The sequence below is a fragment of the Castor canadensis genome, chromosome 15, assembly GCF_047511655.1.
Source record: "Castor canadensis chromosome 15, mCasCan1.hap1v2, whole genome shotgun sequence".
Classification (NCBI taxonomy): domain Eukaryota; kingdom Metazoa; phylum Chordata; class Mammalia; order Rodentia; family Castoridae; genus Castor; species Castor canadensis.
Genome location: NC_133400.1, coordinates 47,213,662 through 47,238,019, shown reverse-complemented (window position 1 = coordinate 47,238,019; position 24,358 = coordinate 47,213,662). Strand labels below are relative to the sequence as shown.

The 24,358-nt window shown below is 36.3% G+C and overlaps 1 pseudogene; it reads right to left on the bottom strand.

Annotated features, from left to right (window-relative positions):
• Positions 1-530: 530 nt before the first annotated feature.
• On the bottom strand, positions 531-24,212 carry LOC109680497 (olfactory receptor 5T7-like; annotated as a pseudogene).
• Between the last annotated feature and the right edge of the window lie 146 nt (positions 24,213-24,358).

Here is a 24,358-nt window from a genome sequence, read left to right as displayed (position 1 = left end):
GCAGTGACTTTGCTCCCAGGAAGAGGATGTATAATTTTGGGTTAGAGTAAACCACAATATACTTTAATCTATCTGTGAACCTATCTATTTGTATTTTGTAGAGATAAAGAGGATGCTCCTTGAATTTTTTTGTGACAGGACAGGGGTTTGAACTCAGGGCCTCATATTTGCTAGGCAGGAACTATACCACTTGGGCCATAACACCAGCTCTTTATGCTTCAGGTAATTTTTGAATAGGGTTTTGCATTTATGACCAACTGGTCTGGACTGTGGTACTTCCCACATATCTGGGATGACAGATGCATGCCACCACACCCAGCTTTTTATAGGTTTAGTTGGGTTTGCTAACTTTTTGCCTGGGCTGTTATTGAACTGAATCCTAGCTCTCTCTATCTCTGAAGTAGCTAAGATTACAGGCATGAGCCACTATGCCTGACTGCTCCTTGGTCTTAAAAGGGAATATTTATTTGTATTGCTTTAGGTATTATACTGAATGTGCATTTTGACCACTGTGAAATATGTAATAAATGTCACTGATTAGAAAAGCTGGAAAATTTTCTTCCTAATCCAGTGAAAGCACAGCAGTCACAGCACTGCTGGGCAACCATAGAGACAATGCAGACACAGGAGAGGACTGTGAGGGCAAAGGAACACATTACAATGCAGCTGCTGACAGAAAAGCCAGTCTACTCATCTCAGTGGTAATCAGTGCAAGAAAGTCTCATGACAGGAGGGATGTCACAGAAGAAATGCTCAATAACACTGGGTCCACAGAAGGGAAGGGAGAAGGTGTTGAGGGTGTGGAAGGCTGAGTAGATGGCCCTGCTTGGCCCTGCTTGCCCAGGCCATGACAATTAGTTGAGAGCAGAGTTTCTGGCTCACTGTGATCCCATAGAGTAGGGGCTTGGGTTTCTGTGTTTAAGAAGATTGGTAATAAGCCATGGCTGTGAGCAGAAAGCACTCAGTGGAAGAAAATGTAATAAATATGTAAAACTGAGATGCACACTCAAGATAGGAGATGATACGAGAGCCCTTGAAGGATGGTAATCACTGATTTGGGATGGTGACTGGATTGTAGCACATATCTAGAAAAGATAAATTCTTTAGGAAAGAAGTACATGGTGGAGTGAAACTAACTTTAATCACAGCTGCAACAATGGAGATATTCCTCAGGAGGCAAAATGTATAAATAAACAAGAAAAATAAGATGACTACAAATCTCAATTCTGAGCCACCTGAAAAGCCCCTGAGGATGAATTGAGTCACTCTGGTCTGATTGGACAGTTCTGCTTTTAGAAGAGTATTCAGATGTAGTGGCCACACACAATTAATTGAAGAAACAGAAGTAGCACACCAAATTGAAACATCTACTTTGTCCACTGGGATATACTTCTATCAATGAAAAAAATCAATCTTATGAAGCAGTTTATTTAAATGATCCCATTTCAATGAATAATGTGAGTATGATGATGAATCAGTTTGCAACATTTGCTCCAAGTCAACTAGTCTAATCACATTTTAAGACACAATAACAATGCTTTGGAGAGAAGGTTCTTCATCAGAGAGGGGTAGCTGGGGGGAAAGAAGCATGAGACACTTGCCAAAATTTTCTTCCACATAAATCTTGAAGGACTTCCTGTAAGAAGCAGTCTTATGTATTTACTATTCTATGTTTTGAAGCAGTCTTATGTATTTACTATTCTATGTTTTGCAGCAGTTCAACCCATGCAGAAATTTCATCATTAATTTAATTGATTGTGTTTTAATAAATAGGTTTTGTTTTTACCAAGTTCTTTCATAATTTAACATAGTTTGCATGAATCTGATGATTATATTTGTACTGCTGATTACTTCCTCTCCCAGTTCCCTTCACTGGTGTTACTTCCTCTGTGATTCCCAAATCTGTTTATTTTCTTGAGGGCTCTTTTCTTTGACTAACTTAAAAATAACTCTGCTAGCATCTATGGAAAAATGTCTTGTTTTGAATGAATACATCTGATGTAAAACACTTAAGTCCTAGGTTTACATACCAAATTGATTTTATGTATTTTCTTACACATTTTTTCTTCTGCAAGTTTATTCTTTATGAGTGGTACTTTATTATTTCTTTATCTGTAAATATTATTAGGACCCATGATGGCTATGTACTTCAGACAAGGAATAAGCAATACCTAAAGCAAACCTCTTTGGAAATTTCTTCTCAAACATTAGACATTTAGATACTATTCTGAGAGAAAGAGAGAGAGAGAGAGAGAGAGAGAGAGATACACCTGAACACCTGATTGAATGCCTAGCTCCTGCACATGGACAGACACACATACTTCAAACACTCACTAATATTATACTATGTAATAGGCTGTTAATGTTTATGAAAATATTAAAATATTATTATATCCACAGAAATTTATCAGAATCTCTGAGACATCCTTCATCCACTTTATCCATAGCTCGAGGGAAGACATTTCCTACCTATGGCAGAACTAGATAACCAAGGGATTTGTATTTCCAAATCCCTTGACTGCATTAACTATTAACAAAAAATTTGAAAAAGATGTAGTTATAACTCAGACTCTCCTCCTATTGACACCATGTCAGTCCCTTGAGAGGTAGAAGTGCAGGTTGAGGGATAACAAGAGCACTGAAGGTCAGGGCAAATAATTTCATAAAACAAACACTACTTGACATGAAAGAACAAATAGACTCCAACACAGTAATAGTGGGTTACTTCATTAATCCACCCCCACAAATATATCATCCAGACTGAAAAAAAACAACAAAGAAACTTCAGAATTAAGTGACACTGTAGATCAAATGGAGTTAAGAGATATCTACAAAATATTCTGTGAAACAGCTGAAGAACACACATTCTTCTCAGCAGCACATAAAACTTTCTCCAAAATAGATAATATTTAAGACATAAAAGCAAATCAAAAGACATAAAAACTGAAATAACCTTCTGTATTTTTGAGACCATAATGGATTTAAACTAGAATTCAATAGCAAAATATGAAGAATGTGCAGAATATATTTAACACATGAATACTGCACAATAAACTGCCAAATGATCAGTGGGCCATTGAAGAAATAAAGGAGGAATAAAAACATAAAATCAAATGAAAATGAAAACAAATTTTTACAGGACACTTTGGACATGGCAAAAGCAGTGCTAAGAGGAAAGTTTATAACTATTAGTGTCAACATTGAAAGAGATTTTAAATAAATAACCCCATGATATACCTCAAGCTCTAAGAAAAATATGAACATACCAAACCAAAATTAGTAGGTGCAAAGAAATAATAAACATTAGGGTATAAATTAATGAAGACAAAAATGGAAATAATCAATGAAGTAAAGTTCTTTCTTTGAAAAGGTGATCAAGATTGACACCCTTATCCAAACTATCTGAAAGAAAAAAATCCCATCCAAACTTACAGAATTAGAAATGAAAAGGATGATAGAAAAAACAACAAATAATAATGCAATTTAGAGGATCATTAAGAAATACTTTAGAAACCTGTATTCTATTAAACTAGAAATTTGAGAAGGAGTGAATAAATTTCTAGACACATGTACCCTTACTAAATTGACTCAGAAGGATACCAACCACTTAAACAGATCTATGATGAACAACAATTTTGAGGAAGTAGTAATCAGTCTTTCAACAATAGTCCAGGACTGTGTAGATTCACTGCTGACTTCTACCAATCCTTTAAAGAAGAACTAACAACAGTGAGCCTCAAACTATTCTATAAACAGAAGGGACAGAATGCTACCAAACTCATTCTATGAAATCAGTATTACTCTGAAACCAAAACCAGATAAAGAAATATAGACCAATTTCCTTGTTGAACAGAGATGCAAAAATTCTCAACAAAATTCTTGCATGTTGAATCAATAGCACATTAAACATGTCATATACCATGATTATGTTTGTTTCATTTCAGGGATGCAAGGATGGCTCAACATATGCAAATCAATAAATGTAATAAAGCACATAAACAGAATCAAGGACAAAAACCACATGACCACCTCAAACAGATGCAGAAAAAGCCTTGAAAAATCAAATCACTTCATTATAAAACCCCTGAAGAAACTAGGAGTGGAAGTAATGTACCCCAACATGATAATGGCTATATAAAATAAGACTATAACCAGGATACATATTGCATATGTTTGCTCATACAAGGAATCTAAATCTAAAACACCTGTGATGATGGTAAAAGGGGGACTGTATTGGGAGTAGAAACCAGCAGGAGGGAGAGGCAGAAAGGAGACAGTCATGGTGAGTAAATATGATTGGAGTACATTATATATGTATATGAAAATAGCATAATAAAACCCACTAAAAGCTGATACCAAGAGAAGGGAGGGTGCTTAAGAAAATAATAGAGAGGGATAGTTTGATCAAAGTGTATTATGTGCATTTATTTAACTATCACAGTGAAACTCCTTTGTACAACTAATTCATACTGATAAAATAAATTTAAAACTGACAATCTTGAGCTAAAGATGTAGCTCAAGTGGTAGAGTATCTGCCTAGCAAGCTCAAAGTCCTGAGTTCAAACACTAGTACCATTCCCTAAAATTACAAACTGTCCAAAATATTAGAGATGTTCAAATATTTTATGTTAGAATATGTAAGAAATAACAGTAAAAGCAGCAAAGTATATTTTAAATGTTCTATTAAGAAAAGTACATGCATACCTTCCCTAGGAAATTTTATATATCTTCTTATGATGATATAATGATATTTCTTCTTAAGGTAATGAGATGTCTGTAAATGCAGGCTCCCAGCATTAGCACCTGAAATGTAATATAATTACAGAAATGATTTTGAGGGCTGTGGACATGACTCAAGTGACAGAACCTGCTTAGCAAGCACAAGGCCCTGAGTTCCAACCCCAGTACTTCCAAAAAAATTCCCAAAAAACAAAAAAAAAGTTGAAAAAAGAATATAGTCTGTCTTTCTTCAATAAGGGCTTTTATATATTGAGCCAGTTTACCCAACTGCATCTCCAGGTCGGTTGAGAACCCTTTTATGTATACTCTGCAATCCCAGCACTGCCACAAAGGCATGAAGAAAAAAGCTGGGAAATTGGAGTGAAATCTCCTAGACAAGTAAACTGAGGTACTGCTGTATTGAGGGGTGGATGACATTTTTAACAAAAAAAACCCATCCTCCTGCCATATATTCTTTTTCCTGGGTTATTGGTTCACTCGTGCATGAATTTCCATAGTAAACTTCCAATTACCATTTTCCTGAACTATTCCTTATTGTGTTTTTCCTTGAATATCCTGTTTCCTTTTCTTCAAATTATTCAGGCTGTTTTCCAATCTCTGTTCCCACTTCTGCCCTATGAGAAGAAATGCACTTTGTTTTATGTTTTATTCTTTTCAAATATTCACACAAAGGATGTACCCTGACCATTGACTTCACAATAAATTAATCTCTGGATAGTTCATAGCCAGTTATTAACCACGGTCCTCAGGTCTTTAAGATCTAACATGGCTATAAAACTTCCTACTTAAACAGAATTCTATGAGGATTGAACAGGCAATTCTGTAAAAGCAGCTTGTGCATTATGTATGCTTAATAAATTTGCACACGTTTTCTTTTTCTCTACCCTTTTGGATTTTATTTTGAAGGCAAATTTACATTATGTTTCCACTGTCATTACCTTGCCCTAACTAAATTTCATTTTGAGATGTGTGTGAAGAAAGGTGTGTCCCGTACTTCTGAGATACACTTGTCAAAGGAAATATACATGAACTCATAATTTAGGCAAACACAAAGCTAGAATAACATCATTTGTGAATATAGTCAAGGAGAACATGACAGTGAAAAACTGCTGATTTTTCATTGATATACTTTCTAGGAAATATGAAGATGAATCATCTTAGTTAATGAATCACTTCATGTTGTCAATATTCTGAAGAAGACTTCAAAGATATTTAAATACCAATAGAAGCAGAAATTGGCAGTGATACCTATTCCTGTCTACCAACAGGACTATTAAGAAAAAGTAGAAATATTGTTCTTGTATATAACTGATGATAAACAAAGAAACAGTGTTGAAATTAAGCTCAGAGTAGTTGTGATATACTTGACCCCTGAAACTTTCCTAAAAGAAACAGAGGTCAAGGTATGATACATACATCTTTGCACTTAGTTGCAGGTGAGTTTTTAATCTCAATTATTCAGCTCTGACCTGTAGCACCAAGGTTCGCTTTTTGTATCCAAAGATCTCTGGGTGATCAGAGGGAGAGAAGGACCTGTTCAGTAAGGAGGATCAGTAAGTCCTAGCGAGGAGGAGGCTGTAGGTTTGGTTGAAGGTAGCTGATTTCTTCTGCACATCTATTAGACATGGCATTAATTCACCATTCAGCCCACCTGGGAAAATGTGGGCTTGCACTTTGTGCTCTCTAGGGAGATTTCCTTGGAAGTATTTTTGGCATCTGTCACTAGAGAGTTTTATTCTAAGTATCAACAGCCTTCTGAAATCTAATGCACCTTTCACACTACACTCCTAAACTGTCATTCTCTAGTCATCTAAGCCCCCCACATTGTCACAAATAGTATTTGTGGATACTTAAACCATGGTAACCACCATTATACTCTGCTATAAGGTCAGCTTTAAAATATATGAGTGAGGTAATGTGATATTTCTGTGTCTGGCTTAGTTTGTTTAATACAACATCTTCTAAAATTCAAGTGTTTCTGCAAAAGACAAGATTTCCTATTTTTTGTGGCTGAATAAAATTTCATTGTGTTTAAATAGTACATTTACTTATCCATTCATCCATTCATGTGTACTTAGAATGCTTCTGCATTTGGCTATGGTGGCAATAAACATGGTTGTGAAGGCGGGTGTATGGGAGATGTCTAGAGTGTTTTGAGCCATGCAAATATTTATGTTTTAGGCCAGGCATGGTGATGCATTGGCTGTAACCGCAGTGCTCAGGATTTGAGGTGACAGGATTCTGAATTCAATATCAGCTTGGTTACACTGCAAGACCCTGTTTCAGAATAAACAAATTAAAAGCAAACATCAAATATATATACATATATGTAAATATATATACATATATAACAGAACATATATGATATATATGCATATATATATTATTGATCCTTTTTTAGCTATGTCTACTTATGCTGCATGGTTTATACCTTCATTTTTTCTAAGATTTCTTATGAAACTATAAATATAAAACTAAATGCATGCAAAATATAAAATGTCTATGAAATTTTTCTACAAAGAAGTTCATGTAACCAAAATTCTGGTCAAGAATAGAGCACAAACAACAAGTTAGGTGTCTGTCATTCTTTCTCCAAGGGTAACTGCTGACTTGATCAAGTCCATAGTTACCAATGTATCCTCATTTGATGTTTGCATCTGTCTTCTTTGACTTGGATTTTGCATGTAAGCTTTATCCAGGTTGTTGCACACACTTCTTTTCTGATGGTGGTACTGGTGTTCTAACACAGGACCTCAATCTTGCTAGACAGGTGCTCTGCCACATAGTTCACACCCCAGACATTTTTTGCTTTGGTTATTTTTCAGGTAGTGTCTCCTATTTTTGACCAGGGTGGCCTCAGGCAATGATTCTCTTATATATGGCTTCCCCTGAAGTTTGTGTCACAGGTGCATGCCACCGTACTTGGCTTATTGGTGGAAATGGGGTCTTGCTACCTTTTTGCCTGGGCTGTCCTCAAAGTGAGACTTCCCAATCTCTGCCTTCCAGGTAGCTTGGTCTATAGAAGTGAACTACTCCACCTTGCCTGTTTTATGTATTTCCAAAGTGTGCTTTACGTATTTGCAATATGAGTCTTTGTTGTTGTTGAGTGTTTCAGTATGACACTCATACATTAATTTAGCCACCCATTTTAGCAATTTCCAATTTACAGCTAAAATTTTATTGAATATATTGTGTACAGCATAATGTTTTGAAATAAGTACATATTGTGTAATGTACTTATTACATTACACGTACCCTCTCCACACTGTACCTATTTAGAAGTTTAAAGAACATAAAATATTGTTAATTTTAGGCATCATGTTATATGATTACATCTCTTCAATTTATTCCTCCTATCTAATTGAAAACTTGTATCCTTTGACATTTATGTTTTGCATGCATTTAGTTTTGTATTTATAGTTTCATAAGAAATCTTAGAAAAAAATGAAGGTATAAACCATGCAGCATAAGTAGACATAGCTAAAAAAGGATCAATAATACATATATGCATATATATCATATATATATACTGTTATATATGTATATATATTTACATATATGTATATATATTTGATGTTTGCTTTTAATTTGTTTATTCTGAAACAGGGTCTTGGAGTGTAACCAAGCTGACATTGAATTTAGAATCCTGTCACCTCAAATCCTGAGCACTGCAGTTACAGCCAATGCACCACCATGCCTGGCCTAAAACATAAATATTTGCATGGCTCAAAACACTCTAGACATCTCCCATACACCCACCTTCTGAAATCTAATTCATCTTTCACACTGCACTCCTAAACTCATTCTCTAGTCATCTAAGCCCCCCACATTGTCACAAATAGTATTTGCAGATACTAAATAAATATAATAAAATATAAAAATAAACATGAAAACATGAAAAATAAGTAAAACACAGAAAGCTCTTTTATTTTATAGATATTCATTATTTTTGTGTTATTTGTATTATCAGTTTTTTTCCATTGGATAGATTTTGAGTTTTTTTCCAATTTCCAGTTTCTTACCAATAATATTGAATGTGGTACACTATACATAGGTTATTTTCTAATATTCAAGTGTATCTGTAAGATAAATATCCAGATACGGAGTTGTGAAGTCAAAAAGCAAATGTGTTAGCATTTTGATCAATATTATAAATTTTCCTCCTTAGTGGTTGTATAATTTTAACTTTGCTATGACAGTGCATGAGCCCAGAACATGGTCAAAAGAGGCAGTAATTGCACATGTGTATTCTTGTCATCAATGGAGTTTTACTTTCCATTGTAAATTATGGTGGAAAACCATAAAGTGGTGAGGAGGATTCCGTAATGATATTTTGGGGGAGTTCTTAGAAGTTGGAGAGATATTGTGGCACATACTTTGAGTAGAGAGGAAGGTGGTATATTAAAACAACAGAATTATCCATTGTGGTTTGAAGAATGAAGTACAGAAGACCAGAACAAGAAGCTGGTATCAGTGATAAGGGAATGAGTATCATTTGAAGTTCATTATAGAACCCTGAAATGTCTCACCAGGAGGAGGGATGAGTTTAAGCAGTATGTTTAAAGGTTACAGGGATATTTGGAAAATCAACTCTAGAAAATGACTGCTATTTCCTATAGCAATTTTATCCTAACTCTCCTGTTGTCAAATGGGAGAATATATATTATAATATTCACCAGGATTATTTTCTTTCCCACATTCCAAGTAGCAAACACACACACACACACATGCACATGCACACACACACACACACACACATACACACACACACACCACTCCAACATTATGCTTTTACCATCATATTTCATTTTCCAATTCTAGATTTCAGAAGACTTCCATAATTTTTGAAGGATCCCAAAAGTGGGAGTGATAAAAACTCCACCTTTCGTTCTTTAAACCATAACTGCAAGGTTATTTTTTAGGGGCTGAGAGTAGTACTTTTTCAGACAATATAATTGACAAATGAGGATTGCATATATCCAAGGTACACAACCTGATGATTTGATAAATGTGTATAATGTGTGATGACCACCAGAATCACATTAATTGATGTATCCTACAACACTTGCTATGATTTGCATGTGGTTTGTTCCCCAAAGGTTTACGTGTGGTAAACCTGGTCTCCTGAGCAATGGTGATAGGAAGTGATGTTGAAAATTATACGACATAGATCCTTGGGGAACTTACTTAAGTCACTGAGGACCCTATCTTGAAAGAGAATAAGGGTGTTCTCAAGGTGATCTCGTCATCTCACATGTGAACCTGCCACTGTGATGCTCTCTACCAAGAGATCCTTATCAGAGATGACTTAATGGTAGCCTGATGCCTTTTAACCTCAAGAACTGTGAGCTAAGTAAACTTTCTCTTATAAAATTCCAAGCCTCAGATGTTTTGGTGTGATAAGAAAAGCAAATACACCACTCATATTATATAAGTAGAAGTTTTTCTTCTTAATTAAATTTTGTACCCTTTGACCCATTTCCCCCATCCACCCCAAGTCCGCTGGTAAATACTGTTCTACTTTCAGCTTCCATGATTTTGCTTCTTTTTTAATTTTTGGCAGTACTTGAGTTTAAACTCAGGACCTTGATTTTGCCAAGTACTCGACCTCTTGAGCCACATCTCCAGTTCTTTGGTTTAGTTTTATTCCAGTTGAGTGTCTTGCTCTTTGCCTGGTCTGGCCTTACACCCTGATCCTCTTACCTATGCCTCCCATGTAGGTGTGGTTTCAAGCATGTGCTACCCTGCCCAGTTTGTTCTTTGAGGTAGGGTTTCATTAACTTTTTCTTGCATTGACCTTGAGTCAAGATCCTCCCTCTCTGCCTCACAAGTGGCTAGGATTATAGGCATTTATGACTTTCTAAAAGATTTTACATAGAACTTTTAGTATGAGCTAAATATTTCTAAAATATGTAAAAATTTTCTCACACTACTATTTTTTAAGAATAATTTCTGACTGTTTCCTTCTTGGAATCTATTTCCATTAAATATCTATAATTGTTCCCAAATACTTGTGGTGAGTTCAGAAGAGCAGCAAAAAGAAAGGTACTGGGAGAAAGACAAGAGAAAGAGAAGACACTAAGAGATTGTAAGAGTGTGAGATAGTTTGCTATCTCACCTAGCTGTCACCTAGGTGTCCACAGTGTTTCATTGGACTCCTCGTCCTCTCATTCCATTTTCTTACCATCAGGCTTAGCCTTGTGTGGCTAGCTTAAACATACTTAAGTTTTTATAACATTTTAATTACCCAGTTTAATATATAAACTGGCTTCTCCAAAATAACAATAGAAATATATAGCTTGACTACTCTACTAGGTAGTAGAATGAAGGACATGATTATCTCTTTTGTTAAGCATTTTGCAAAGTCCTTGTATGTGATAATTTGGAAATGAGTCTTGTGTTTGCTGAATTTGTAACAACATGGGAAGAAAATGGCAAGCAAAATATTGCAGGAAAGAATTGGTTATTTTGCAATCAGAAGAGGAGAGTAGAGATAGACAAGAAATGTAAGCACGTTATGTTGGAAATACAACTTTACAACTTTTCCTAAACTGCAAAGTCAAAGAAATAAGAACTATTTTTCTGTTAAAATTTAACCTAATTAATTTTTAACTTTTATAAATGAACTCTGAAAATAGATCAGAACAAGGGTATGGACTCCCCTTCCATTCTGATTGTTTGAGGACATTCCATCTATAGGAGAACAAAATTTAAATGGAAAAAGTCCGTTTTAGATTTAGGGAACAATTTTAGATTTACTGCCTTGCATAGTGAATTCCCTTATAGTAAATATATCAGAAGCCTGTGAAAGTTCAGCAGAACATGCATTCACAAAGGAGCCACACTTTTCATTGTTGGCGTATTTTGAGTATTTGAGGTGTGATATACCCTTCAGGTATACAAACTTCCATTAGCAGAATGCAGCATTTGGTGATGTCTCAGTACCCATGGAGGCAGCTTCCCAATACCCAGGATAGAATTGAGGAATAAAGCAGTTCATTAAAGAAAGAAGTGGTGTGGTCTAATGAAGGAAAATCTCACATCACACAGGAAAAGAGACTTCCAAACTATCTAGAACTTGATATTGTATATCTGCTATGGGACAAGGGATGCTATGTGTCTTCTACATTCCTTAAGTGAAATTGGATTTTTTTCTGTGGTATTCCCCCATTATGTGATACCTGAAACCACATCTTCGCCAATATTTGTGAGAGCCATAGTTCCAGTTTGTCCATTATGGTGTGTGTGTGTGTGTGTTCAGACCATGTATCCATTTATGTATAGTTGTATCACCTTGTGGTTTTAGTTAGCATTGAGTATATTTTAATGAATTTGGATTATTTAATACAAAAGCACATTTCATGGCACCAGAAACTTAAAAAAAACAGATGAGGAGAAAGAAATCGATATTTTTCCTCAAATCTTTTACATTCAACTTGTATAAATACTATAGAAGTTTATTACAATTCCACCTTGATGATAATGTCTCAAAATGGTAGTGATAAAATCTATGCTAGTACACCAACAACTAATTTAACATTATTGGTGAAAACATGTCATTTTTCAATCTGTCTTAACATTTTAACTGTCATCTTACTCTCAATATTTTAACTTCTACTTACCCACCTGATGTTGAGTCTAAAATACCCTTTTTGGTTAAGTCTGTACAATAATGATGAAGATGGCTGAGCAGGACAGTTATCTGCTGGTGACAAAAAGGTTGCAGTTTGGTACTTATACCTGCAGTTAACATTAACTATCCTGTGCAGGCAGAGTAAACTAAGGGAAGCTATGAAATCTGATAAGAATACTAGAGGAGAGCAGGACAAAGGCATAATGAGCCCTGCCATTGTAGACTGGTGTCCACAGCCAAAATTATTGATTGCTTTCCTTACTGGCATGAGCAAACTATGTTTTTCCTTCAAAAGTGTTATCATTGGTTGCATTTCACTGTACACCTAGTAGAAGATAGTCCTTATAACAAAATCATCAGGTTTTTATCAGAGGGTAGTCACTGATTGCTCTTTCTTCTTCTTTGTCTTTTTTTTCTCTGAGTGTATAAGGATTGGAGTCTCTTGTACTTCTTCTTTTACACTGGATATTGGCTGCTTGAAAACTATTTCATCATCATTATCATTCAGTTCATCTACTTCATGTTTTGTCTTTCCAAAAATGTTGGTGTACCAACTGGTGTGGGCCCTAGATGTCCATAGAATTCTCAGGAGTGTTAGGAAGGCTTTCTGAAAACTGTTTGTACTTCTTAGGTATGCTTGAAATGCATTTATTACATAAAAGCAGTGAAGTAAAATTACACTCAATTCCATGTGTGGCTATCCTGTTCCTAAGTATCTTTTCCTTCCATTTCATACTTCCATCCATACTTTTTTGTAAAATGCAAATTCTGATTATAGAGTTTCACTGCTGGGTATGATGGGTTATGAAACGGAACATGCCACTCTTTAAAAAGTTCTTCATGGACTTTTTCTGGTGGCGTAAACACCACCAAAATGACCACTTTTTGGTCTTTCACCAAAAAGGTAGTTTTTCATTGTTTTGGGAACTATCTTGGCAACATCTTCAGACTCAAGCTCCAGAAAGATCTACCTTCTGCTATTTCTAGTTCTTTCACTTCTGGACACTCTTAATCTTGTAAGAGCACCAAACTGGAAGAAATATGCCTGCATCTGGTTTTCCTGAAGTGCAGGAGATAAGTGACCTACAAAGATTGCTCCAGGAGTAACTTTTCTTGCCTATTTTGCTGGATTGCTCAAGGCAAACATGCACCACCTGCTTCTGAAACAACATGTCTTCCTGTGGGTTCAACTACAAGTTCTGAGTGGTGGGCAAAGACTCAATGCTGAGGGTAGTCCAGCACCCAGCTGCAGGAGCGCTCCTAGATCCTGAGGACATTTCTGATTGTAATATAGGGTGAAGTCTTTTATAGGTTTGACATTGTACTGTCCTCTGATCTGAAGTCCTGTTCAAGTTTCTTGCCTATCTTTATTTTACTAGCTTGTGTTTCTTAATTATTTATATATTTGTTCATGTATTTTTGATTCTTTTGTTAATTGATTTGTTGCTGTCTAACTTGCCATTTCATGTTCTAATGGTATCTTTCCATTGTTTTATTGTTTTGTAAGCCAATTGATCAATACAGTATTTTATGGTTAGTACTTTCTGTGTCACATTTATGAAGTTTTATGCAACAGAAATCAAGAAATACTATCCCATAATATAAACAAGATTTTTTCCCTAACCTTTGTCCTTAAAGTTTACCATGTAATTAGAATCATAATTGCTTTGTATGGTGTGAAATAGAGGGTAAGTTCTATTGTTTCTCATGCTATTTTCTGAACTGGTCTGCAATAGCTTCTTATACATCAAGCATTGCTCTGTTTCTAGAATTAGTCTCTTTGTTTAGTCTGCTAGATCATATTTGTCTAAACACTATAGTGTCATAATTATAATAGATTTATAATATTTCTTTCTTTGAATATATGTGTATAAAGGGCATGAATCATTCTTCAGAATGTCTTCACATGAATCCTTGAAGTGACAGCCACCATCACATCATCTAAGTGATGCTGTGATACTGACTCTCTCTCCATCTGCACATCAATCATGTTTTCTAAAAGAACTTTCAAGAAGTTTGAGTAAATTGATAATTTGAAATTACTGAATTTAAGACATTTTAAAAATTCCATTGTTTTTCCTTATTGACATGAGTTATTTATCCTTAACAGGTTATGATTTTCAATGTTTCATTTCTTTTTGATTTCCAATTTAATGGGATATTCTATATACATAATCATTGTTGGAAATATGTTGCGAATTGCTTTATGGACAAACATGTTCAATATTAGAAAATGTTTGATATTTACATAAAATAAATAGGTGGTGTACAATAATTGTGTATATATATTTTCTGCATTTTTTTCCAGTACTGGAGTTTGAACTCAGGGCTTTGTGCTCACTAGGCAGTCATTCTACCACTTAAGCCACACCTCCAGCCCTATATGTTCTACTTTTTAATTGATTTTTGTCTGCTTATTGCTTACAAATCTCTCATCTTGACAGAATTTTTAAAATTTTATTATGCTTTTTTCAAAAAAAGTATTTGTGATATAAACTTAGGTATATTTCATTTTTCTTTATTTTCTGACTTTTTTTATATCTCTGTCTACTTTCTTTGTGTTTATCCTTTTTTAGTTTAAAAAATAGGAATCATGATATACAAGCTTAGCTTTTTCTCTGGTAATTTTCAAATTTACTTTTTCTTTTTAATCCAGTTGTATTTCTTAATTTTGATTAATATTTGTTCTGTGACCTATGAGTCACATGGAGAATTTTGTTTGAAATATCACACATGTATTCTTCATACTTGTCTTTTAATTGATTTACAGCTTAATTTATTGTGTTCAGAAAACATAATCTTTATGATATGCCTCTGACATATTTGATGCTTCCTATGATCGACAGTTAAATTTTTGGTGGTAACATAAGCTTTTTTTCAGATGTGGTAATAAAATTCTATGTACATTTATATTTACTGTCTAAACCTGTTGCATTTTTCCTCTTTTTGTGCAATCTCTTACAGAGATTGTTTTGTTTTATTTTTATTAGTATATATTAATTGTGCAATGTGAGAGGGCTTCCATTGTGATATTTTCACTCCTGTACATAGTATACGTTGATCCTACTTATCCCCTCTACTACTTTCTTATCTCCCTCCTCCAAAACCCCTTTTAAAAACCTTTCCTGCAAAATTTTGTCTTTTTTATTGCATTTTAAAGTAATACACATTAATGATACATGTACAGAAAATTTTAAAAAATCGGTTTATAATGTTTCTATATATGCATATATATTTCCCTTCCTCAGTGTCTTTTCCCTTCCCACCTCTCATTGGCTCCCCTACAAACAGTCCCTCTTTTATGTTTATGATCTTTTTATAGATAGGGGTCATGCATATGAAAGAAAGTATGTGGTATTTGTCGTTCTGAGTCTGGATTACTTCACTGAACATGGTGACCTCCATTTCCATCTATTTACCTAAAAATGCTATAATTTCATTCTTCTTTATGGCTGAATAATACTCCATTATATATATTTATCACATTTTCTTCATTCATCTGTTGATGGAAACATAGGCTGATTCCATAACTTGGCTATTATGAATGGTGCTTTAGTCAACAGGGCATGAAATTATCTCTGTTGTATGCTTATTTACATTCCTCCAATAGTTATCTCACAGGATTATATGGTAGTTATGTTTTAGTTTTTTGAGGAATATCTGTACTGATTTCCAAAGTGGCTGTACTAAGTTACATTCCCACCCATAGGGTATAAGTGTTCAATTTTCCCTATATGCTCAACAGGATTTGTTGTTTGTTTTCTTGACAGTAACTGTTCTCTTTGGGGTGAGATGGAATCACAGTGTAGTTCTGATTTACACTTCCTTTATGACTAAGAATTTTGAACATTTCTTTGTGTATTTATTAGACATGCTTAGCTCTTTCTTAGAAAACTGCTCAATTCATTTGCCCAATTTTCAACTGGATTTTTTATTCTTTTTGTGTTTAATTTTTTGAGCTTTCTATATTTTTTGTACATTAACCCCTTGTCACATATTAGCTGGCAAAAATTGTGTATGGTATCTCTATACTCTGATATTTGTTTCCTTTGATGTGCAAAAAGTCTTTAATCTACTGCTATCCAATTTGTCAATTTTTTTAATCACATTAATTTCCTCCTAAACCAAGACACTGACACGAGGCTGATTTCCCCTTACAACTTTATTTTCTACATTAAGCTGAGACAGAGATACAGACACAGCCCAGGGAATGGGACAGTGGTGTCAACATTGTTAGAAAGGATGGGGACGTAACAAAATGACACCCTTCCCCCAAGAGAAGAAACAGGGACATTCTCCATCCCTCTTCACCTCCCAAGAGAGGAAACAGGGACATTCTCCATCTGGCAGATTGTTCGGTGTAATCAGTTGTGGGTGACCAGAAAAAAATCTCTAAAAATGTTGTAGACATTTATCTTTTTGATATCTCCTAGTAGAAACATTAAATTGTCTTTGGAGAAGATTCCATATTGGCTTTTCATAGACCAATTCATTTCCAAAAATATCTCTAATATATTCTATCTCTCTATGTATAGAACTTGACATGTAAGAGCTATGAGCACCTAGGAGGAATCAGCGTGCTGGAGAGGACCCACAGTTGAATGAAGAAAGGACCTCCATACAGGAAGGCCAGGGCTCCAGGCCACTGGTTCCAGCCAGTGTTCATTTGGTTGTGGCCAAATTCTTACTCAGTTACCCAGACCCAAGGTCTAGCATGGCAGAAAGATGTCACAGGGGCTGCCTTCTGGGGTGACTGCTGAGCTCAGACCTTGACTTAGTTGAGGTTGGGGCTTCTGGTTTGGGGGAGTCTCCCTGACACTGCCAATGCCAGCTGCTTTGTGCCTAAAGCCTATGAATTTGGAATCAGGCCCAAATTACAACCAGACTCGAATGCCCTCTTAGGGCAGGGGAGTTAATGATCATGGAAGGGAAGGAGAGTAGTCCCCCATCTTCTAAGAGTAACTTCATCTGCAGACAGTGGTCACTTTCTGTGAGGGAGGAAGGGATTCTCTGAGCAGACTACAGCCTTCCCCAGTCAAGAGACATGCTATCTTCCCATGGCAGACACTTTATAACATTAATTTTCTAAAAGCATTATTGAGTGACTAAAATAGTGGCAATGACACTACAACCCTTAGACATGCTCTGGTCCCCAAATCAGATGTTCCAAGATCAAGAACCTCAATGCTTGCCATCTGGGGCATACCAGGACAAGGCAAGGGACCACCCAGCCTGGGGAGGACACCTATCCTCAACCCAGAGAAAACCAATGTCTTGCCCCCATCCACCCCCAGCCCTGCTAGGACCCAGCCTGCAGGTAGGGTGAGGAACAGAGGCACCTCCCCTTGCTGGGAAAGGACAAAATATTGAATTATGAACTCAAAAAGAGAGAAAAAAGATAAAGAGGGCAAAACCTATAGGTCTAAGTTACATCAGCTAGGTTTATACAAAACAAGTGAAACTCAAAAAGGGAGGAGTTTATCCTTCAAGGCAGTTCCCAGGGGATCCAAGATGGTGACTAGAGTGCAGAAGCAGATAGTATGAGATCCACAAATCAAAAATCTTGCTGAGACACCAGAGCCACACTTGACAGAAATAAAGCAGCAAGGAGAATCAAAACTTCAACACCCTGAACCCCCAACCTGTACAAAGCTTCTCCACACCATGTTACACTGAGAAAATAGGAGGGCTTCCGCAACACAAAACACCAGCTCCAAACCTGCTTGGGAGATATCCAGCAGACCAACAGGTAGGCACCAAGCATCATGCAGTATTCCCACAGCCACTGCTGGGATAAACCAGCATAGCCCTCTGGACAGACTGACCCCCCTGCCCGCCAAAACCAAACAAAAACAAAAACTGAACAATATACAAGGAACTGAAAACAAACACACAGCAGAGGGGGTGGGGTGCTATAAACACACCAGAGAAGGGAGAATGAGCAAGCAGCTGATCTCTGCATGAAATTTCAGTAAACAAATGCTGGAAAGGCAGAAGGTCTGAAGCAGGCAGGCAAAAAGCTGTTGCCTAAAATAGGGCAGGTAGTGGTCCACAGGCTCATCTGAGCCAGTGAGCAACATCCAAAGTCAAATGACACTGAAAAATTGAAAAATAATCAGCAAACCATCACAACACGCTGACAGTAGGGGGCTGGCTGATGAATCACTGACCTTGCCCCAGAGAAAGGGGACAAAGCAAAGAAACAAGCCCCCAGTAAACCAACAGAGCAAAAACCCAACTCCAAAGCAGGACAGCTGGTGGGCTACAGAGCTGATCTCTGGAACCTGAGAATAAGCCACATCTTACTGAGGGTGGAGCTGACTAAGCAGCTGCTGCTGCAAGACAGAAAAAAAAAACACCTCCAAACTGGCTAGACTTCCCAACCACCTGGAGATACTAAGATGGAGCCTCTTCTTAAATACCAACACCAAGATTGGATGCTGAAAGAGTAACGCCAGAACTACTAAGACTGAAATTCTATTGTTCCTGAACCTGGAATTTTTTTTTGTGTGTGTTTTTTGTTTGTTTGTTTCCTTTCTTGTTTGTTTGTGTGTATGTGTTTGCCCATCTCTCCCTGTTGATTTCTTTGGGGTTTTTTTCGTTTGATTTGTTAGTTTTACTATTGTGAGTTAGCTAATACTAAATTACACACAGACCAGAGACAATATAGCATACATACACAAACTTAAAAACCCAACACACTCATAAAACAAAATTAAACCAAGGGAAAGAAAACAGGTGACTGAAACCACCAATAGCCTATCAAGAACATAGTTACACAGTAGCAAGTGGAGCCATAGGAAGACAAAAAAGGGATGGAAACCATTCTCCCCCCCCCACAAAATAATTTAATACAGGATTCAGAGGGAAATGAAGAAAACAGATACCAAGTTTTAGACTCCAACAAAACAAAGATAAAGGATACCAAGAAACCCAGCAAACCCCAAAAGAACATATTAAAAGAAGAAATTCTGCAAGTAATCACTGAGAATTTCATGGAAAAGTTATTAGATATGGTCAACCAAAATGTACAAGAGACACTCAAGAAATTCTAAGACACCAAAAATAAAGAATATGAGAAGACACAGAAACAAATACATGAACTCATAGGAGCCCTAAATAAACATCAAAGTGAAACAGAGAACACTATAAATAGAGAGATAAATGAATTAAAGGCAAAAATTGACACTATTAAAGAGGAAGTGATCCATGATATGGAAAACCTCAGAAAAAAGAATGAAGCAGAAACACAAAGAACAGTGGAAGCCCACTGCAGCAGACTAGAACGAGTGGAAGACAGAATCTCAGAACTTGAAGATAAAATGGAAATTAAAAGAAAAAAAATGAAGAGCTATTCATCAAACAACTCAAGACTAGTGAAAGGAATATGCAAGAACTCACCAACTCCATGAAAAGACCAAAGCACAGAATCATGGGCATTGAAGAAGGAGAGGAGGTGTAAGCAAAAGGAATTTGTAATATATTCAACAAAATACAGTGGCTTTGGGTGAAGGCTGGAAGAAGATTTAGCAAGTCAATGACCCCCAATACAGGCAGGAGTAGCGATACTTATCTCTGACAAAGTAGACTTCAAACTTACATTGATCAAATGAGATAAAGAAGGACGTTCCATACTAATAAAATGTGAAATACACCAAAAGGAAATAACAGTTATTAACCTATATGCATCCAATTTCATCAAACATAATCTGAAGGACCTAAAAACATATAGACGCCAATACAGTGGTATTAGGAGACTTTAATACCTCCCTATTACCAATAGATAGGTCATCCAAGCAAAAAAATCAATGAAAAAATTCTAGAACTAAATCACACCATAAATCAAATGGACCTAGTGATGTCTACAGAATATTTGATCCAACTTCTGCACAATTTACATTCTTCTCAGTAGTCCATGGAACTTTCTCCAAAATTGATCATATCGTAGGGAACAAAACAAGCCTCAGCAAATATAAGAAAATAGAAATAATCCCTTGCATTCTATCTGATCACAATGCATTAAAATTAGAACTCAACAACAAAAAACAACAGCAGAAAATATGCCAACAATTTGAAGCTGAACAACACATTGCTAAATGAGCAAAGGGTCATTAATTAAATAAAAGAGGAAATTAAAAGTTTCTAAGAAGTTAATGAAAATGAAAACAAAACCTACCAGAATCTATGGGACACAGCAAAGCAGTCTGAGAGGAAAGTTTATAGCCATGAGTGCATATATTAAATCACAGAAAGATCTCAAATCAATGACTTAATTCTTCATCTCAAACTCTTAGAAAAACAAGAACAAGCAAATCCCAAAACAAACAGAAGAAGAGCAATAATAAAAATAAGGGCCAAAATGAATGAAATAGAAACAAAAAAAGCTATACAAAGAATCAATGAACAAAAAGCTGGTTCTTTCAAAAAATAAACAAAATTGACAGATCCCTGGCATATCTGACTAAAATGAGGAGAGAAAAAACCCAAATCAGTAAAATTAGAAATGCAAAGTGGGAGAAAAAACAAACACCATGGAAAACCAGGAAATCATCAGAGACTACTTTGAGAACCTAAATTTACAACTCTTGAAGAAATAGACAAATTTCTAAATACTTATAACCATTGAAAATTGAATCAAGAGGATATTAATCACCTGAATAGATCTATAACACAAAATGAAGTTGAAGCAGCAAGAGTCTCCCAAAAAAGAAAAGTCCAGGACCTGATGGATTCTCTGCTGAATTCTTTCAGACCTTTAAAGAAAAATTAATACTAACTCTTCTTAAACTTTTTCACAAAATATAAAGGGAAGGAACACTGCCTAACTTATTCTATGAAACCAGTATTACATTCATCCCAAAACCAGACAAAGACACCTCCAAAAAGGAGAACAATAGGCCAATTTCCTTAATGAGCATTGATGCAAAGATCCTCAATAAAATATTTGCAAACCGAGTCCAAGAACATATCAGAAAGATCATTCACCACAATGAAGTCAGCTTCATTCCAGGGATGCAGGGGTGGTTCAACATACACAATTCTATAAATGTAATATAGCACATTAATAGAAGCAAAGACAAAAACCACTTGATCATCTCAATAAATGCAGAAAAAGCCTTCAACAAGATCCAACACCACTTCATGATAAAAGCTCTAAGAAAACTAGGAATAGAAAGAATGTACCTCAACATTGTAAAGGCTATATATGATAAACCTATAGTTAACATCATACTTAATGGAGAAAAACTGAAACTATTTCCCATAAAATGAGGAATGAGACAAGGGTGCCTAGTGTCCCCACTCCTATTCAACATAGTCCTGGGATTCCTAGCCAGAGCAATTAGGCAAAAAGAAATAAAAAGCATAAAAATAGGTAAAGAAACTGTCAAAATATCCTTATTTGCAGAGAACATGATCCTATATCTTAAAGACCCAAAAAACTCTACCCCAAAATTCCTAGACACCATAAATAGCTACAGCAAGGTGGCAGGATACAAAATCAGCTTAGAGAAATCATTAGCTTTTCTATACACCAACAACAAACAAATTGAGAAAGAACATATGGAAACAATTCCATTTACAATAGCCTCAAAAAAAATCAGATACCTGGCCTCTATAAGGAGAACTATACATCCCTAAAGAAAGAGATTGAGGAAGACTACAGAAGGTGTAAACATCTCCCATGCTCTTGGATTGGTAGAATCAACATAGTAAAAATGGTTATACTATCAAAAGCAATCTATATGTTTAATTCAATTCCCATCAAAATCCCAATGACATTCATCACAGAGAGTAAAAAATCTAATCTAAAGTTCATTTGGAAACACACGAGATCACAAATAGGCAAGGCAATACTCAGTAAAAAGAGCAATGCTGGAGATAGCACAATACCCAACTTCAAACTATATTACAATGCAATAGCAATAAAAACAGCATGGTACTGGCACAGAAACAGACACGAAGACCATTGGAACAGAATAGAGGACCTGGAGATGAATCCACACAGCTATGCCCACCTTATTTTTGACAAAGGAGCCAAAAACATATGATGGAGAAAAGACAGGCTCTTGAACAAATGTTGCTGGGAAAAGTGGTATTCCATCTGCAAAAAACTGAAACTACATCCATGTTTATCACTCTATACTAGTATAAACTCAAAATGTATCAAGGACCTTAATATCAGATGTGAAACTCTGAAGTTAGTACAGGAAAGAGCAGCAAATACCCTGGAAGTAATATGTTTATGCAAAGACTTCCTCAACAGAACCCCAGCAACTCAACAACTAAGATAAAGGATGGACAAATGGGACTACATAAAATTAAAAAGCTTCTGCAACAAAAGAAATGGTCTCTAAACTAAAGACACCACCCACAGAATGGGAGAAAATATTTGCCAGCTATACATCAGAGAAGAGACTAATAACCAGAATATACAGGGAACTTAAAAAAGTAAACTCTCCCCAAATCAATGAACCAATAAAGAAATGGTCAACTGAACTAAAAAGAACTTTCTCAAAGGAAGAAATTGAAATGGCCAAAAGCACATGAAAAAATGTTCACCATATCTAGCCATAAAGGAAATGCAAATCAAAACCACACTAAGATTCCACCTCACCCCTTTTAAAATAGCTATCATCAAAAACACCATCAACAATAGGTGTTGGCAAGGATGTGGGAAAAAAGGAACCCTCGTACACTGCTGGTGGGAATGCAAGCTTGTTCAACCACTCTGTAAAAAAATATGTTGTAGGCTTCTTAAAAATCTAAACATAGATCTGCCATATGATCCTGCAGCCCCACTGCTAGGGATATATACAAAAGAATGTTACACAGGTTACTCCAGAGGCACCTGCACACCCATGTTTATTGCAGCACTATTCACAATAGCCAAGTTATGGAAATAGCCAAGATGCCCCACTACTGACGAATGGATTAAGAAAATGTGGTATTTATACACAATGGAGTTTTACTCAACCATGAAGAAGAATGAAATCTTTTCATTCTCAAGTAAATGGATGGAAATGTAGAACATCATTCTGAGCGAGGTTAGCCAGGCTTAGAAGACCAAAAATCTGGACTTTAGATCTAGGGCAAATGCAGCAATGTTGTTGGTCTTGGGTCACACTCTAAGGGGAGAGCACATATGGGAGGAATGGGATAGGTAGGAAACCCAAAACTTGAAAGTGTTTGATGTCCTTACTGCAGAGGAGCTAATACAGTAAACTTAAAGTGACAGAGGTTAATATGGGAAGATGATTGGGAACTAGTGAATAGGTCAGGTAGGGATGAATCAATTCGGGTTGTAATATACTTGTACATGGAAGCAATGCTAGCAATAGCTTGTTAAAGCTATCCTTATCAGGAGGCAAAAATGCTTTGTCTTTCTTATTATTGTTCTTCAACAAAATTGGAGAAAATGGCAGAACAGGTTCCTCCTGGAAGCGGGGAGTGAGGGAGATAGAGGGGAGAGGGAGGGTGTGGGGGGGCCGGGGGGAGAAATGGCTCAAACAACGTATGCATATATGAATAAACGAATAAAAAGAAAGACAGTTCCCAGCATAAGCCAAAAACGTGCTGCAAGGAAGCCTTAGCAGAAGTGGGGTGGCGAACAGGGGCAACTTACTCCTATTGGGGAAGCATGCTGACCCTTGATGGACCCCCCTCCCTTGACCATAAGTGGAGGATGCAGAGGAGAGCTGAGGCATGTCGAGCAGAAATCTAGCTCCAGCCTGTTCAGTTCTGGTGCACCTGCCTTTCCAGCACAAGCCCCAGCCTGTGTCTCCTGAACTAAGGGCAAAGGAAGGGAGGGCTTTCTTTGTCCAGCGTAGCTGGGCCCCATCCTTCCTTCTGGAAAGCCAGCTGCTCAGGACACTGTCCTGGGCAGGAGGCACAGTGACACTCAGACCTTTATAGGCTCCAATCTTAGGCATGAGCTATGGCTTGCTGGAGAGTAGAAGCAGTGCTGCAAGACCCTGGGCCTGATTG